We start from the raw sequence: 16,304 nt of genomic DNA on the forward strand, positions 1-16,304 counted from the left end.
ATTACACTACTCTACATTACACTACTCTACTCTAATCTACATTACATTATACTACTCTACAATACATTACATTACTATACTCTACATTACATTATACTACTCTACTCTACGCTACGCTACATTACACTACTCTACATTACATTATACTACTCTACATTACATTATACTACTCTACAATACATTACACTACATTACACTACTCTACTCTACACTACATTACATTATACTACTCTACGCTTCATTACATTATATTACTCTACACTACATTACATTACATTACACTACTCTACTCTACACTACATTACATTATACTACTCTACTCTACACTACATTACATTATACTACTCTACTCTACACTACATTACATTATACTACTCTACTCTACACTACATTACATTATACAACTCTACTCTACACTACATTACATTACATTACACTACTCTACTCTACACTACATTACATTATACTACTCTACTCTACACTACATTACATTACATTACACTACTCTACACTACATTACATTATACTACTCTACTCTACACTACATTACATTATACTACTCTACTCTACACTACATTACATTATACTATTCTACGCGACATTATATTATACTACTCTACACAACATTATACCACATTATACTACACTACATTGTACTACACTATACTATGCTACATTCCACTACATTATACTACGCTACACTACATTATACTATGCTACACTACATTATACTACGCTGCACTACATTATACTATGCTACACTACATTATACTACACTACGCTACACTATTCTACATTATACTACACTACATTATACAACATTATACTACACTAAGCTGCACTACATTATAATATACTACACTACATTATACTATGCTATACTGCATTGTACTACACTACATTTTACTACAATACATTATACTATGCTACACTACGCTACATTATAATACGCTACATTATAATACGCTACATTATAATACACTACATTATAATACGCTACATTATACTACAATACATTATACTACAATACATTATACTACTGCTACACTACGCTACATTATAATACACTACATTATAATACGCTACAATATAATACACTACATTATAATACGCTACTCAACGCTACATTATACTACACAGCATGATATAATACACAATACATACACTACACTACATTATGCTACTCTCACTACGCTACACTGCACTTCACTGTACAGCTAGAGACAGATCCACATACAGTGTGGTTCAAATCCCCATGTTTCCAGTAGAAAATGAATCAACTGATATCAACTTGACATCTTTCAATTCCATGTCTGATATTGACCGTAACTGAGATCAGAATGTGTTCAGCTCCTTATCACAGTCGGTTTCTCCTCTTCAGCTGTTGGAGAGGAATGGTGTGACCTTGTAACTGTCCTCTAGTGTCATATGAAAACTTTGTAACCCAGACTAACCTGTTGATGTCCTGTCTCTTCAGGCCCAGATCGGTTTGCTGATCATCCTCCTGGTAGCCATCGTCAACGTCTTCGTAGGAACTGGCATCCCAGCCTCCACCGACAAGAAGTCCAAAGGATTCTTTAACTATGGCCGGTAAGGCAACAGAGGTTTCCTTCACAATGATAGAGGAATTCATCCAATACATAACCTTTATAATGCTCACATTTATAATCAAGCTATATTAGTTGCATGAAGAGAGCCCTGAGTTTGTCCTGCGCAGGTCACATGGTCAGGAGGAGAACATGTATTTTTCTATACTCTGTCACAAATGACACACAGAGACAGCATCACCAGTTTGACACAGAGACACCCTTCTCATCCTCATCTATTCTCTTCTCTTTCTCCCCCACAGCCAAAATATTTATGGAGAACTTACCGCCGGACTTCCGAGATGGAGAGACGTTCTTCTCTGTGTTCGCCATCTTCTTCCCTGCTGCCACGGGTATCCTGGCCGGAGCTAACATCTCTGGTGACCTGAAGGTATGAAGGGCAGAAAATGACCCACTATGTTCCTCTGCCTGACCACACAGATCTCAGTTCACTGTTAACATACGACTCCAGAGAGATGTGTTCTTGTAGTCATGTTTCTTAACATTATATTATGACATTTCAGATTTAGATATGATTATTTTCACGAAGTAGTTTGTAGCTTTATAAGTAGCTTTATAAACTACTGTATATTTCTCTTTAGGGTAGCTTTATAAACTACTGTATATTTATCTTCAGGGTAGCTTTATAAACTACTGTATATTTCTCTTTAGGTTAGCTTTATAAACTACTGTATATTTATCTTTAGGGTAGCTTTATAAACTACTGTATATTTCTCTTTAGGGTAGCTTTTCTGTAGCACAACCTCTTCCTGTGTGAAGTCATTGGTAGCTTGGAGAGAGAGAGAGAGAGAGAGAGAGAGAGAGTGATGTCTACTGTTAATTTTTATTGTTTATTTCACTTTATATATTATCTATCTTACTTGCCTTGGCAATGTTAACACATGTTTCCCATGCCAATAAAGCCCTTGAATTGAATTGAATTGAGAGAGAGAGAGAGAGAGAGAGAGAGAGAGAGAGAGAGAGAGAGGGTGGATGGCAAAGAGAGAGAGAAATACTTTTTATTGTGTCTGTGAACAGGCACCTTCACTTTAAACAGCAGAAAATGATGATCCCATAGACCCAAACCACTGTTTCCTCCAGCTATCACTGCTGTTTATCTCTGGTTCTACTGCAGGATCCCCAGGATGCCCTCCCTAAAGGAACCCTGCTGGCCATCCTCATCACTGGAGTCACATACCTGGGAGTCGCCCTCTGTGTCTGTAAGGATGCACGCGCGCACGAGAACGACACACAAACGCACACACAAAACCCTCCCTAAATGTTGTGTCTGTTCTGTTTTCTGATTGATCAGCTGCCACGGTGGTGCGTGATGCAACAGGAAACATCAACGACACCATTGCCACAGGGATGGACATGTTCTGTAACGGTACCAACACTGCTGCCTGTGAGCAGGGATGGAACTTCTCCTCCTGTGATGTCAGCAGCTGCAAGTTTGGCTCCATGAACAACTTCCAGGTACAAGAACAACAACAACAATGTAACAACAATCAAACAACACAATTACACATTCAGTACAACAACACAAAATGGAACACTCACTGCAACACAACAAAATAACCAGACACACACACACAGTCCAGTGAAACTAAACAGCCCCTGTGTCTCCTCCTCCCCAGGTGATGACGATGGTGTCGGGGTTCGGTCCTCTCATCACAGCAGGAACCTTCTCTGCCACCCCTCTCCTCCGCCCTCGCCTCCCTCGTCCAGCGCACCCAAAGTCTTCCAGGTCAGTCACACTACTACTGTCTATCATCTGTCTGCTCACTTGATCCTCATTCATCAGCTCTGAGGGTTCCAGGTACTACTACAAGGTCTATGATGAGTGAAATAGAGCTCTCTTTTTTCATGTTCCTTCTAGCCAGATGACAACAATTGTCAAACTATGTTACAATCAGCTAACTCCCACTCCTCCATCCTCTACCTCTCTCTTCCTCCTCCCCCACCTCTTCATCCACCCTTCTCTTCCTGCTCCTCCTCACCTTCTCGCCCCCTCTTTCTCTTCTTCCTCCTCTTCCTCTCTCAGGCTCTGTGTAAAGACAACATCTACACTGCACTGAAGTTCTTCGCCAAGGGACACGGCAAGAATAACGAGCCAATCAGAGGCTACGTTCTGACTTTCATCATCGCTGTCGCCTTCATAATCATCGGTAAGTGAGGTCACTACACATTTAAGATAAACCACAGTCGCCAATTAGTTTAATATTGGTAATGTCACTGAAACAACTCAAATGAATCTCTGTTGTGTCTCTCTCTCTCTGTGTGTGTGTGTGTGTGTGTGTGTGTGTGTGTGTGTGTGTGTGTGTGTGTGTGTGTGTGTGTGTGTGTGCCCGATCTGAACGTCATCGCGCCATCATCTCCAACTTCTTCCTGTGCATCGTATGCCCTCATCCTTCTCCTGCTTCCACGCTTCATAGCGATCTAAGTCATGCGCCCATCATCTCCAACTTCTTCCTGGCATCTATGCCCTCATCAACTTCTCCTGCTTTAACTCTCTCACGCTAAGTCCCCAGGTACTCTCTCTCTCTCTTTCTCTCTCTCTCTTTCTCTCTTTAACTCTCTCTCTCTCTCTCTCTCTCTCTCTCTAACTCTCTCTCTCTTTAACTCTCTCTCTCTCTCTCTTTCTTTAGCTCTCTCTCTCTTTAACTCAATTCAATACAATCAAGGGCTTTATTTGCCTTGGAAACATGTGTTAACATTGCCAAAGCAAGTAAGGTAGATAATATATAAAGTGAATATATAAAGTGAAAAACAATAACAATTAACAGTAAACATTACTCATACAGAAGTTTCAAAACAATAAAGACATTGCAAATGTCTAATGTCTAAATATTATATATATACAGTGTTTTAACAATGTACAAATGGTTAAAGGACACAAGATAAAATAAATAAGCATAAATATGGGTTGTATTTACAATGGTGTTTGTTCTTCACTGGTTGCCCTTTTCTCGTGGCCACAAATCTTGCTGCTCTGATGGCACACTGTGGAATTTCACCCAGTAGATATGGGAGTTTTTCAAAATTGGATTTGTTTTCAAATTCTTTGTGGATCTGTGTAATCTGAGGGAAATATGTCTCTCTAATATGGTCATACATTGCGCAGGAGGTTAGGAAGTGCAGCTCAGTTTCCACCTCATTTTGTGGGCAGTGAGCACATAGCCTGTCTTCTCTTGAGAGCCATGTCTGCCTACGGCGGCCTTTCTCAATAGCAAGGCTATGCTCACTGAGTCTGTACATAGTCAAAGCTTTCCTTAATTTTGGGTCAGTCACAGTGGTCAGGTATTTTGCCGCTGTGTACTCTCTGCGTAGGGCCAAATAGCATTCTAGTTTGCTCTGTTTTTTTGTTAATTCTTTCCAATGTGTCAAGTAATTATCTTTTGTTTTCTCATGATTTGGTTGGGTCTAATTGTGCTGTTGTCTTGGGGCTCTATAGGGTGTGTTTGTGTTTGTGAACAGAGCCCCAGGACCAGCTTGCTTAGGGACTCTTCTCCAGGTTCATCTCTCTGTAGGTGATGGCTTTGTTATGGAAGGTTTGGGAATCGCTTCTTTTACTCTCTCTGTAACTCTGTAACTGTTGTCTCCTGTGATCTCTCCCCTGTGTAGGCTGGAGGCCAGCGTACAGGTACTACAACATGTGGTTGTCTCTGTTTGGACGGTGCTCTGCTGTGGTGTGATGTTTGTCATCAACTGGTGGGCTGCTCTCCTCACCTACGCAATCGAGATCTTCCTATATGTCTACGTCACTGTCAAGAAGCCAAGTGAGACACAGACATTGATTTGCATCACGCTGACATTCGAATACATATGAACCAGTCACACACAGAGAACCAGTGTACATTACCACATGGGAAGCCTGGGCTGGCCAAAAGTAATACTATGATAAAGGAATGAGTACATAGGGATGACATAAGATGTACATAGCTACTACATATGACATACGTAGCATCTCTAAGTTCAGTGTTAACATCAGTGTGTTCTGTTGTCCTCAGATGTGAACTGGGGCTCGTCCACTCAGGCCGTGACGTTTGTCAGCGCGGTCAACAACGCTCTGTCACTGACCGGAGTAGAGGACCATGTTAAGAACTTCAGGTAAGAGCCAACAGAAGCCACTGGTATTACACGTCTTACTATGCTGTTGGATGGCGAGTGGAAGAAAACCTACTCTGTTCATGGTTGAGGTGAAATGAAAAGAAGGGGACAGGTACAATACAGCTCTGCATTCTAACCTGAAAGTGTACAATGTTAAGAAGACTAATGTGATTTCGATAACTGACTGTTATCCCCCCTCCTCAGACCTCAGTGTATGGTGCTGACAGGAGCACCTAAGAACAGACCGGCACTCCTGGACCTGGCTCATTGTTTCACTAAGAACTACGGACTCTGTCTCACATGTGAAGTCTTTGTGGTAAGAGGACAGACATTTGATTAAAGTCACCAAGTTCTTCATCCTTCAATTCCTCCTTCACACACAGCGCTATGAGATAATATCCCCTCCTATCTCTCCCCAGGGCCCCAGAACAGAGACATTGACAGATGTGAACGCTGGAATGGAGAAGAACCAGATGTGGCTGAATAAGAAGAAGAGAAAAGCCTTCTATGCTGCGGTGGCCTGTGACTCCTTCAGACAGGGAACTGAGAACCTCATGCAGGTACACCGCCACGTCTACTACCTGGACATATAATCACCTCGAATAGATACACATATATGGGGGTACACCTGGGGTACGACTCTGTGGTAGTTATTGACTGCTGCAGGAACCTACACATGGATTCATCATTTATAATAGATACACAAACACACACTTTGATAGGAAGGCTTTCTATACTACTTGTATTATTGCCTCTTACATGAGTACAATACATCAATTCATGGAGATATCAAGCCTAATGGTTCATCCTTAAGAGTCTATTGACACATGTGCATCAATCTAAGCAACATTATAAAAAAATCCCTATCAAAATCCATCAGTTTAAGCTGGAGATATGAGTTTCTGCATGGGCTGTATCTCAATCCACCGCAGGCCTGTCACCCTTCCACATCTGTGGTGGAAGGTTGCGAGCGACAGCGGTGTTTGTCAGACCATGAGACATCCCCAAAATCGGTCTTCTCATGAAAAAGTCTGTAGGGTCCGAAGAGCCTACAAACTATGGAAAAGGGAGACTCTCACAAATACGATGGTGTTCTCAGTTTTGCTCTACGACTCCCCCATGTGTTACGGGACTCGTCTGAAGGTAACCCATACAAATGGATAGAAGCATGGAGTTAAATATGTGTCCAAAAATTTTTGAATATGTCTAATATCTCCTAGATATAGGACAGACAATTCAAAACCTTATTCCTTATGATTTTTTTAAATGTATTTTTTTTCCATTTATAAATGTGTTATTCAATGCGTTTCTATGGGCTATAGTAGTAAACGCTGTAGCAGCAGCAGCGTAGTAGAGCAGCGTAGTAGAGCAGCGTAGCAGCAGCAGCGTGGCAGCAGCAGCGTGGCAGAGCAGCGTGGCAGAGCAGCGTAGCAGAGCAGCGTAGTAGAGCAGCGTGAAAATAGAGCAGCGTAGCAGCAGCAGCGTGGCAGCAGCAGCGTGGCAGAGCAGCGTAGTAGAGCAGCGTAGTAGAGCAGCGAGCAGCAGCAGCGTGGCAGCAGCAGCGTGGCAGCAGCAGCGTAGCAGAGCAGCGTGGCAGAGCAGCGTAGCAGAGCAGCGTGGCAAGCAGCGTGGTAGAGCAGCGTAGCAGAGCAGCGTAGTAGAGCAGCGTAGCAGCAGCAGCGTAGCAGCAGCAGCGTAGCAGCAGCAGCGTAGCAGAGCAGCGTAGCAGAGCAGCGTAGCAGCAGCAGCGTAGTAGAGCAGCGTAGCAGAGCAGCGTAGTAGAGCAGCGTAGCAGCAGCAGCGTAGCAGCAGCAGCATAGCAGAGCAGCGTAGCAGAGCAGCGTAGCAGAGCAGCGTGGCAAATCAAATCTAATTTTATTTGTCACATACACATGGTTAGCAGATGTTAATGCGAGTGTAGCGAAATGCTTGTGCTTCTAGTTCCGACAATGCAGTAATAACCAACAAGTAATCTAACTAACAATTCCTAAACTACTGTCTTATACACAGTGTAAGGGGATAAAGAATATGTACATAAGAATATATGAATGAGTGATGGTACAGAGCAGTATAGGCAAGATACAGTAGATGGTAACGAGTACAGTATATACATATGAGATGAGTATGTAAACAAAGTGGCATAGTTAAAGTGGCTAGTGATACATGTATTACATAAGGATGCAGTCGATGATATAGAGTACAGTATATACGTATGCATATGAGATGAATAATGTAGGGTAAGTAACATTATATAAGGTAGCATTGTTTAAAGTGGCTAGTGATATATTTACATCATTTCCCATCAATTCCCATTATTAAAGTGGCTGGAGTTGAGTCAGTGTCAGTGTGTTGGAAGCAGCCACTCAATGTTAGTGGTGGCTGTTTAACAGTCTGATGGCCTTGAGATAGAAGTTGTTTTTCAGTCTCTCGGTCCCAGCTTTGATGCACCTGTACTGACCTCGCCTTCTGGATGATAGCGGGGTGAACAGGCAGTGGCTCAGGTGGTTGATGTCCTTGATGATCTTTATGGCCTTCCTGTAACATCGGGTGGTGTAGGTGTCCTGGAGGGCAGGTAGTTTGCCCCGGTGATGCGTTGTGCAGACCTCACTACCCTCTGGAGAGCCTTACGGTTGAGGGCGGAGCAGTTGCCGTACCAGGCGGTGATACAGCCCGCCAGGATGCTCTCGATTGTGCATCTGTAGAAGTTTGTGAGTGCTTTTGGTGACAAGCCAAATTTTTCAGCCTCCTGAGGTTGAAGAGGCGCTGCTGCGCCTTCTTCACGATGCTGTCTGTGTGAGTGGACCAATTCAGTTTGTCTGTGATGTGTATGCCGAGGAACTTAAAACTTGCTACTCTCTCCACTACTGTTCCATCGATGTGGATAGGGGGTGTTCCCTCTGCTGTTTCCTGAAGTCCACAATCATCTCCTTAGTTTTGTTGACGTTGAGTGCAGCGTTGAGCAGCAGCATAGCAGAGCAGCGTAGCAGAGCAGCGTAGCAGAGCAGCGTAGCAGAGCAGCGTAGCAGAGCAGCGTGGCAGCAGCAGCGTAGCAGAGCAGCGTAGCAGAGCAGCGTAGTAGAGCAGCGTAGCAGAGCAGCGTAGTAGAGCAGCGTGGCAGAGCAGCGTGGCAGAGCAGCGTAGCAGAGCAGCGTAGCAAGCAGCGTAGCAGAGCAGCGTGGCAGCAGAGCAGCGTGGCAGAGCAGCGTGGCAGCAGAGCAGCGTAGTAGAGCAGCGTAGCAGAGCAGCGTAGTAGAGCAGCGTAGCAGCAGCAGCGTAGCAGCAGCAGCGTAGCAGCAGCAGCGTAACAGGGAAGCAGCGTAACAGGGAAGCAGCGTAGCAGCAGCGTAACAGGGAAGCAGCGTAGCAGCAGCAGCGTAACAGCGGCAGCGTGGCAGAACAGCGTAACAGCAACGTAGCAGCGTAGCAGCAGCAGTGTAACAGCAGCAGCGTGGCAGAACAGCGTAACAGCAACGTAGCAGCGTAGCAGCAGTGTAGCAGCAGCGTAGCAGCATAGTCCAGTCTTGACTAGTTTTACACAGCATTTCTACCTCCCTTCAGTCCAGCCTAGCTCAGCCCAGACAGAATTGGTGTCTTGGTTAATGAGGTAGGAAGAGGAGAAGTTAGAGTTATGGTCCATTTATGGTTGTCTTTATCACATTGGAACGGAGATAAGACTGTGGAGCGTGGTGTGGGTGGTCAAGAGGAGTGCTAGCTTTAAAGAGAAGCCAGATTAAACAGAACTATAGTCTATCAGTGACTAACACGATGGTGAATGAAATCCTGCAGACAAATACAGTGCCTTCGGAAAGTATTCAGACCCCTTGACTATTTCTATATTTTGTTACGTTACAGCCTTATTCTAAAATGGATTAAATTGTTTTTCCCCTCGTCAATCTAGACACAATACCCAATAATGACAAAGCAAAACAGGTTTCTAGAAATGTTTGCTAATTTATTAAAAATAAACTGAAATATTACATTTAGATAAGTAAATGTAATATTTACTCAGTACTTTGTTGAAGCACCTTTGGCAGCGATTACAGCATCGAGTCTTCTTGGGTATGACGCTACAAGCTTGGCACATCTATATTAGGGGAGTTTCTCCCATTCTTCTCTGCAGATCCTCTCAAACTCTGTCAGGTTGGATGGGGAGCGTTGCTGCACAACTATTTTCACATCTCTCCAGAGATGTTCAATTGGGTTCAAGTCCGGGCTCTGGCTGGGCCACTCAAGGACATTCAGAGACTTGTCTTGAAGCCATTCCTGAATTGTCGTGGCTGTGTGCTTAGGGTCTTTTTCCTATTGGAAGGTGAACCTTCACCACAGTCTGAGGTCCTGAGGGCTCTGGAGCAGGTTTTCATCAAGGATCTCTCTGTACATTGCTCCGTTCATCTTTCCCTCGATCCTGACCAGTCTCCCAGTCCCTGCCGCTGAAGAACATCCACACAGCATGATGCTGCCACCACTATGCTTCACCGTAGGGATAGTGCCAGGTTTACTCCAGACGTGATGCTTGGCATTCAGGCCAAAGACTTCAATCTTGGTATCATCAGATCAGAGAATCTTGTTTCTCATTCACTGAGAGTTTTTAGGTGCCTTTTGGCAAACTCCAAGTGGGCTGTCATGAGCCTTTTACTGAGGAGTGACCTCCGTCTGGCCACTCTACCATAAAGGCCTGATTGGTGGAGTGCTGCAGAGATGGTTGTCTCTCTGGAAGGTTCTCCCATCTCCACAGAGGAACTCTAGAGCTCTGGCAGAGTGACCATCGGGTTCTTGGTCACCTCCCTGACCAAGGCCCTTCTCCCCGAATGATCAGTTTGGCCGGGTGGACAGCTCTAGGAAGAGTGTTGGGGGTTCCAAACTTCTTCCATTTAAAAATGATGGAGGCCACTGTTTTCTTGGGGACCTTCAATGCTGCAGAAATGTTGGTAACCTTCCCCAGATCTGTGACTCGACACACTCCTGTCTCGGAGGTCTACGAACAATTCCTTCGACCTCATGGCTTGTTTTTGCTCTGACATGCACTGTCAACTGTGGGACCTTATATAAACAGGTGCGTGCCTTTCCAAATCATGTCCAATCAATTGAATTTACCACAGGTGGACTCCAATCAAGTTGTAAAAGCATCTCACGGATGATCAATGGAAACAGGATGCACCTGAGCTCTATTTCGAGTCTCATAGCAAAGCGTCTAAATACTTATGTGAATAAGGTATTTCAGTTTTTTACATTTTAATACATTCGCAAATGTTTCTAAAAACCTGTTTTCGCTCTGTCATTATGGGGAATTCTGTGTAGATTGCTGAGGATTTTTCTGTGTAGATTGCTGAGGCTGTAACGTAACAAAAATGTGGAAAAAGTCGAGGGGTCGGAATAATTTCCGAAGGCAGTGTACCTCTTCAGAGATCAGGGAGGTTAATTAATCAGGCTGTGAAACAAATAACTTTATAGTATTGTTTACTAGGCTATTCTCAACTTCTGTGTTTTGGAATGTACTTTTCATTAATAAAATACTATTTTTGCTGGAAAGTGGAAACACTTTTTTTGGAAGAAGATTTCAAACCTTTCTGAGTGGAATGCGGTCTTGGAGTCAAATACATATCATGTCAAATACTTCCAAACGCGACCTTGATTTAAGTTGACCAGCATGCAGGGTTGGTGAAGTGTGCAGTTTGGAGATGATTCCATTGGTTTTATTGCAGGCAGGAAAATCTGCTTGAATGCAGGTAGTGTAAGTCTTTCAAGATCAGCCTGTGTGTTATAACCTGCTGTCCCTCTCTGTCCTAGGCATCAGGTCTGGGTCGTCTGAAACCCAACATTCTGATGATGGGCTTCAAGAAGGACTGGAGGACAGCAGACACAGTCGGCGTACAGAGCTATGTAGGAGTACTGCAGTAAGTCACACTCATACACTGAGTGGAACACCTGCTCTTTCCATGATAGACTGACCAGCTGATTCCAGGTGAAAGCTATGATCCCTTATTGATGTCACCTTTTAAATCCACTTCAATCAGTGTAGATGAAGAGGAGGAGACGGGTTAAAGAAGGATTTTTAAGCATTGAGACAATTGAGACATGGATTGTATATGTGTGGCATTCAGATGGAGAATGGGCGAGACAAAACATTTACGTGCCTTTAAACAGAGTATGGTGGTAGGTGCCAGACCAACTGGTTTGTGTCAAGAACTGCAATGCTGCTGGGTTTTTAACACTGAACAGTTTCCCATGTGTATCAAGAATGGTCCACCAACCAAAGGACATCCAGCCAACTTGACACAACTGTGGGAAGCATTGGAGTCGACATGGGCCACCATCCCAGTGGAACGCTTTCGACACCTTGTAGAGTCCATGCCCCGATGAATTGAGGCTGTTCTGAGGGCAAAGGGGGGAGGGGGGTGCAACTCAATGTTAGGAAGGTGTTCCTAATGTTTGGTATACTCAGTGTACACACACACACACACAAAATAAGCAAGATAAGTGCTAACTGTGTGTTATTAAAGTGTATGTCCTGTGCCGGGTGTGTGTTTTTAGCGATGCATTTGACTTTGAGTACGGAACCGTGGTACTAAGGATGAACCAGGGACTGGACATCTCACACATCATAAAGGCTCAGGGTGAGTACACACACACGCATGCATACACACACACACACACACACACACACACACACACACACACACACACACACACACACACACACACACACACACACACACACACACACACACACACACACACACACACACACACACACACACACACACACACACACACACACACACCAATGTATAAAACAGAAGCAGTCAGAATACTCCAGCCTCAGGGCCTGTGATGTAAATAGAGCTGTTGTATAGATATAGTACTGGTTAAAGTACACCCACTTTGTCAGAAAAACACCACAAGTCATCTCCTCATGGTTTGTTGTGTTGCTGTTTCCATATAACAACCCCAATTATACAATGACTATTGATAACATTGACAACATTGATCGAGTTGATAAGGAGAGCTCTTTGGTCCATAGACCAGAGGCAGTAGATGAAGGTCACATCTAATCAGCTCCTAGCAATAACATCTACTGAATAAACTGTTACCAACAGAGCCACTGCAGGGCTATGGGCCCTAGTCAGAAGTAGTGCACTATATAGGCAATAGAGTGCAATTTGAGACACTCCCCAGGAGTCATAGATACACTAATCTAGTAGTTACTCCTGTCCTGGAGAGATACAGGGTGTGCTGGCTTTAGTTCCAGCACAGCACTAACACACCTTATTCATCCACTCCAGGGCTCGAGAATTAGTAGATTAGTTGATGGATGTGTTAGTGCAGGGTTAGAACAAATATGTGGGCTACCAAGTGGCGCAGCGGTCTAAGGCACTGCATCGCAGTGCTTGAGGCGTCATTACAGACACCCGGGATCAAATCCAGGCAGTACCACAACCGGCCGTGATTGGGATTCCATTAGGGCGGCACACAGTTGGCCCAGCATTATCTGGTTTTGCCGGGGTAGGCCGTCATTATAAATAAGAATTTGTTCTTAACTGACTTGCCTAGTTATATGAATTCTAATTATATTATATATATTTTTGAAACTCTGTGGTGGTCCCCCAGGAGAGGTTTGAGACACAGTGGTCTAATGTGATGGGTAGTATTCACTAGGGACAACCCAGGAGTGGTTTGAGACACAGTGGTCTAATGTGATGGGTCGTATTCACTAGGGACAACCCAGGAGAGGTTTGAGACACAGTGGTCTAATGTGATGGGTCGTATTCACTAGGGACAACCCAGGAGAGGTTTGAGACACAGTGGTCTAATGTGATGGGTCGTATTCACTAGGGACAACCCAGGAGAGGTTTGAGACACAGTGGTCTAATGTGATGGGTCGTATTCACTAGGGACAACCCAGGAGAGGTTTGAGACACAGTGGTCTAATGTGATGGGTCGTATTCACTAGGGACAACCCAGGAGAGGTTTGAGACACAGTGGTCTAATGTGATGGGTTGTATTCACTAGGGACAACCCAGGAGAGGTTTGAGACACAGTGATCTAATGTGATGGGTTGTATTCACTAGGGACAACCCAGGAGAGGTTTGAGACACGGTGGTCTAATGTGATGGGTCGTATTCACTAGGGACAACCCAGGAGAGGTTTGAGACACGGTGGTCTAATGTGATGGGTCGTATTCACTAGGGACAACCCAGGAGAGGTTTGAGACACGGTGGTCTAATGTGATGGGTCGTATTCACTAGGGACAACCCAGGAGAGGTTTGAGACACAGTGGTCTAATGTGATGGGTCGTATTCACTAGGGACAACCCAGGAGAGGTTTGAGACACAGTGGTCTAATGTGATGGGTCGTATTCACTAGGGACAACCCAGGAGAGGTTTGAGACACAGTAGTCTAATGTGATGGGTCGTATTCACTAGGGACAACCCAGGAGTGGTTTGAGACACAGTGGTCTAATGTGATGGGTCGTATTCACTAGGGACAACCCAGGAGAGGTTTGAGACACAGTGGTCTAATGTGATGGGTCGTATTCACTAGGGACAACCCAGGAGAGGTTTGAGACACAGTGATCTAATGTGATGGGTGGTATTCACTAGGGACAACCCAGGAGAGGTTTGAGACACAGTGGTCTAATGTGATGGGTCGTATTCACTAGGGACAACCCAGGAGAGGTTTGAGACACAGTGGTCTAATGTGATGGGTCGTATTCACTAGGGACAACCCAGGAGAGGTTTGAGACACAGTGGTCTAATGTGATGGGTCGTATTCACTAGGGACAACCCAGGAGAGGTTTGAGACACAGTGATCTAATGTGATGGGTCGTATTCACTAGGGACAACCCAGGAGAGGTTTGAGACACAGTGATCTAATGTGATGGGTCGTATTCACTAGGGACAACCCAGGAGAGGTTTGAGACACAGTGGTCTAATGTGATGGGTCGTATTCACTAGGGACAACCCAGGAGAGGTTTGAGACACAGTGGTCTAATGTGATGGGTCGTATTCACTAGGGACAACCCAGGAGAGGTTTGAGACACAGTGATCTAATGTGATGGGTGGTATTCACTAGGGACAACCCAGGAGAGGTTTGAGACACAGTGGTCTAATGTGATGGGTGGTATTCACTAGGGACAACCCAGGAGAGGTTTGAGACACAGTGGTCTAATGTGATGGGTCGTATTCACTAGGGACAACCCAGGAGAGGTTTGAGACACAGTGGTCTAATGTGATGGGTCGTATTCACTAGGGACAACCCAGGAGAGGTTTGAGACACAGTGGTCTAATGTGATGGGTCGTATTCACTAGGGACAACCCAGGAGAGGTTTGAGACACAGTGATCTAATGTGATGGGTCGTATTCACTAGGGACAACCCAGGAGAGGTTTGAGACACAGTGGTCTAATGTGATGGGTCGTATTCACTAGGGACAACCCAGGGGAAAATGGACTTAAACAGGGAGGGACAAGCTAAACTTCATTTTGGTTTTCCATCGCAAAACGTTTTGCTATGGCAACGATGTACACTAATGATGTAATGATCAGTAGAACCCTTTTGCAACGTGTCTCTCTACCGCCCCCCAGAGGAGATGGAGAGAGAAGCCCAGGAGCAGAAGGATCTGGAGAAAGAAGAGCTGGCTGAGGAGAATAAGGGAAATCCATCTTCAGGAAGTCACGGAACTTATCTACACAAGGCCTCACTTCCAGAGGTACCAGATCGATCACACACACACCCGCACGCACGCACGCACGCACGCACACACACACACACACACACACACACACACACACACACACACACACACACACACACACACACACACACACACACACCCTTGGGGAAAAAGAGAGGCGGAAAGATAAGAGACATACTGAGAGAGAGAGAAACAGAGAGAGAGAAACAGACAGAGAGAGAGAGAGAGAGAAACAGAGAGAGAGAGAGAGAAACAGAGAGAGATGGAATGATCATAGGACCTGAGCATACTTGGTTGTAAATGACTATTACTGTATTATTAAACACATTGCTAATGTGTTCTATTTTCTTTTCTCTCCCCCAGCATCAGTAACGACCCCCCAGTCTCCCCAGGTAGTGGTGGTGAATGAAAGGCTGGTGTCCACCAGCACTCAGTTCCAGAGGAAACAGGGCAAAGGAACCATCGATGTCTGGTGGATGTTTGATGACGGAGGTAGGAGACCTCTCTTTACACATCACACCATGGTGACACATTATAGACCCCAGCATGTCTATATCACTCTTCATTATAGACCCCAGCATGTCTATATCACTCTTCATTATAGACCCCAGCATGTCTATATCACTCTTCATTATAGACCCCAGCATGTCTATATCACTCTTCATTATAGACCACAGTATGTCTATGTCACTCTTCATTATAGACTTCAGCATGTCTATCACTCTCTTCATTATAGACCCTGGCATGTCTATATCACTCTTCATTATAGACCACAGCATGTCTATGTCACTCTTCATTATAGACCCCAGCATGTCTATATCACTCTTCATTATAGACCACAGCATGTCTATGTCACTCTTCATTATAGACTTCAGCATGTCTATATCACTCTCTTCATTATAGACCCCGGCATGTC

At 44.6% G+C, this 16,304-nt stretch overlaps 1 pseudogene; it reads left to right on the top strand.

Moving 5' to 3' along the window:
• The first annotated feature begins 1,477 nt into the window (after positions 1-1,477).
• Positions 1,478-16,064, top strand: LOC135535720 (solute carrier family 12 member 1-like; annotated as a pseudogene).
• Positions 16,065-16,304: the final 240 nt, after the last annotated feature.

Source organism: Oncorhynchus masou, unplaced genomic scaffold (assembly GCF_036934945.1).
Source record: "Oncorhynchus masou masou isolate Uvic2021 unplaced genomic scaffold, UVic_Omas_1.1 unplaced_scaffold_5048, whole genome shotgun sequence".
NCBI classification, from domain to species: domain Eukaryota; kingdom Metazoa; phylum Chordata; class Actinopteri; order Salmoniformes; family Salmonidae; genus Oncorhynchus; species Oncorhynchus masou.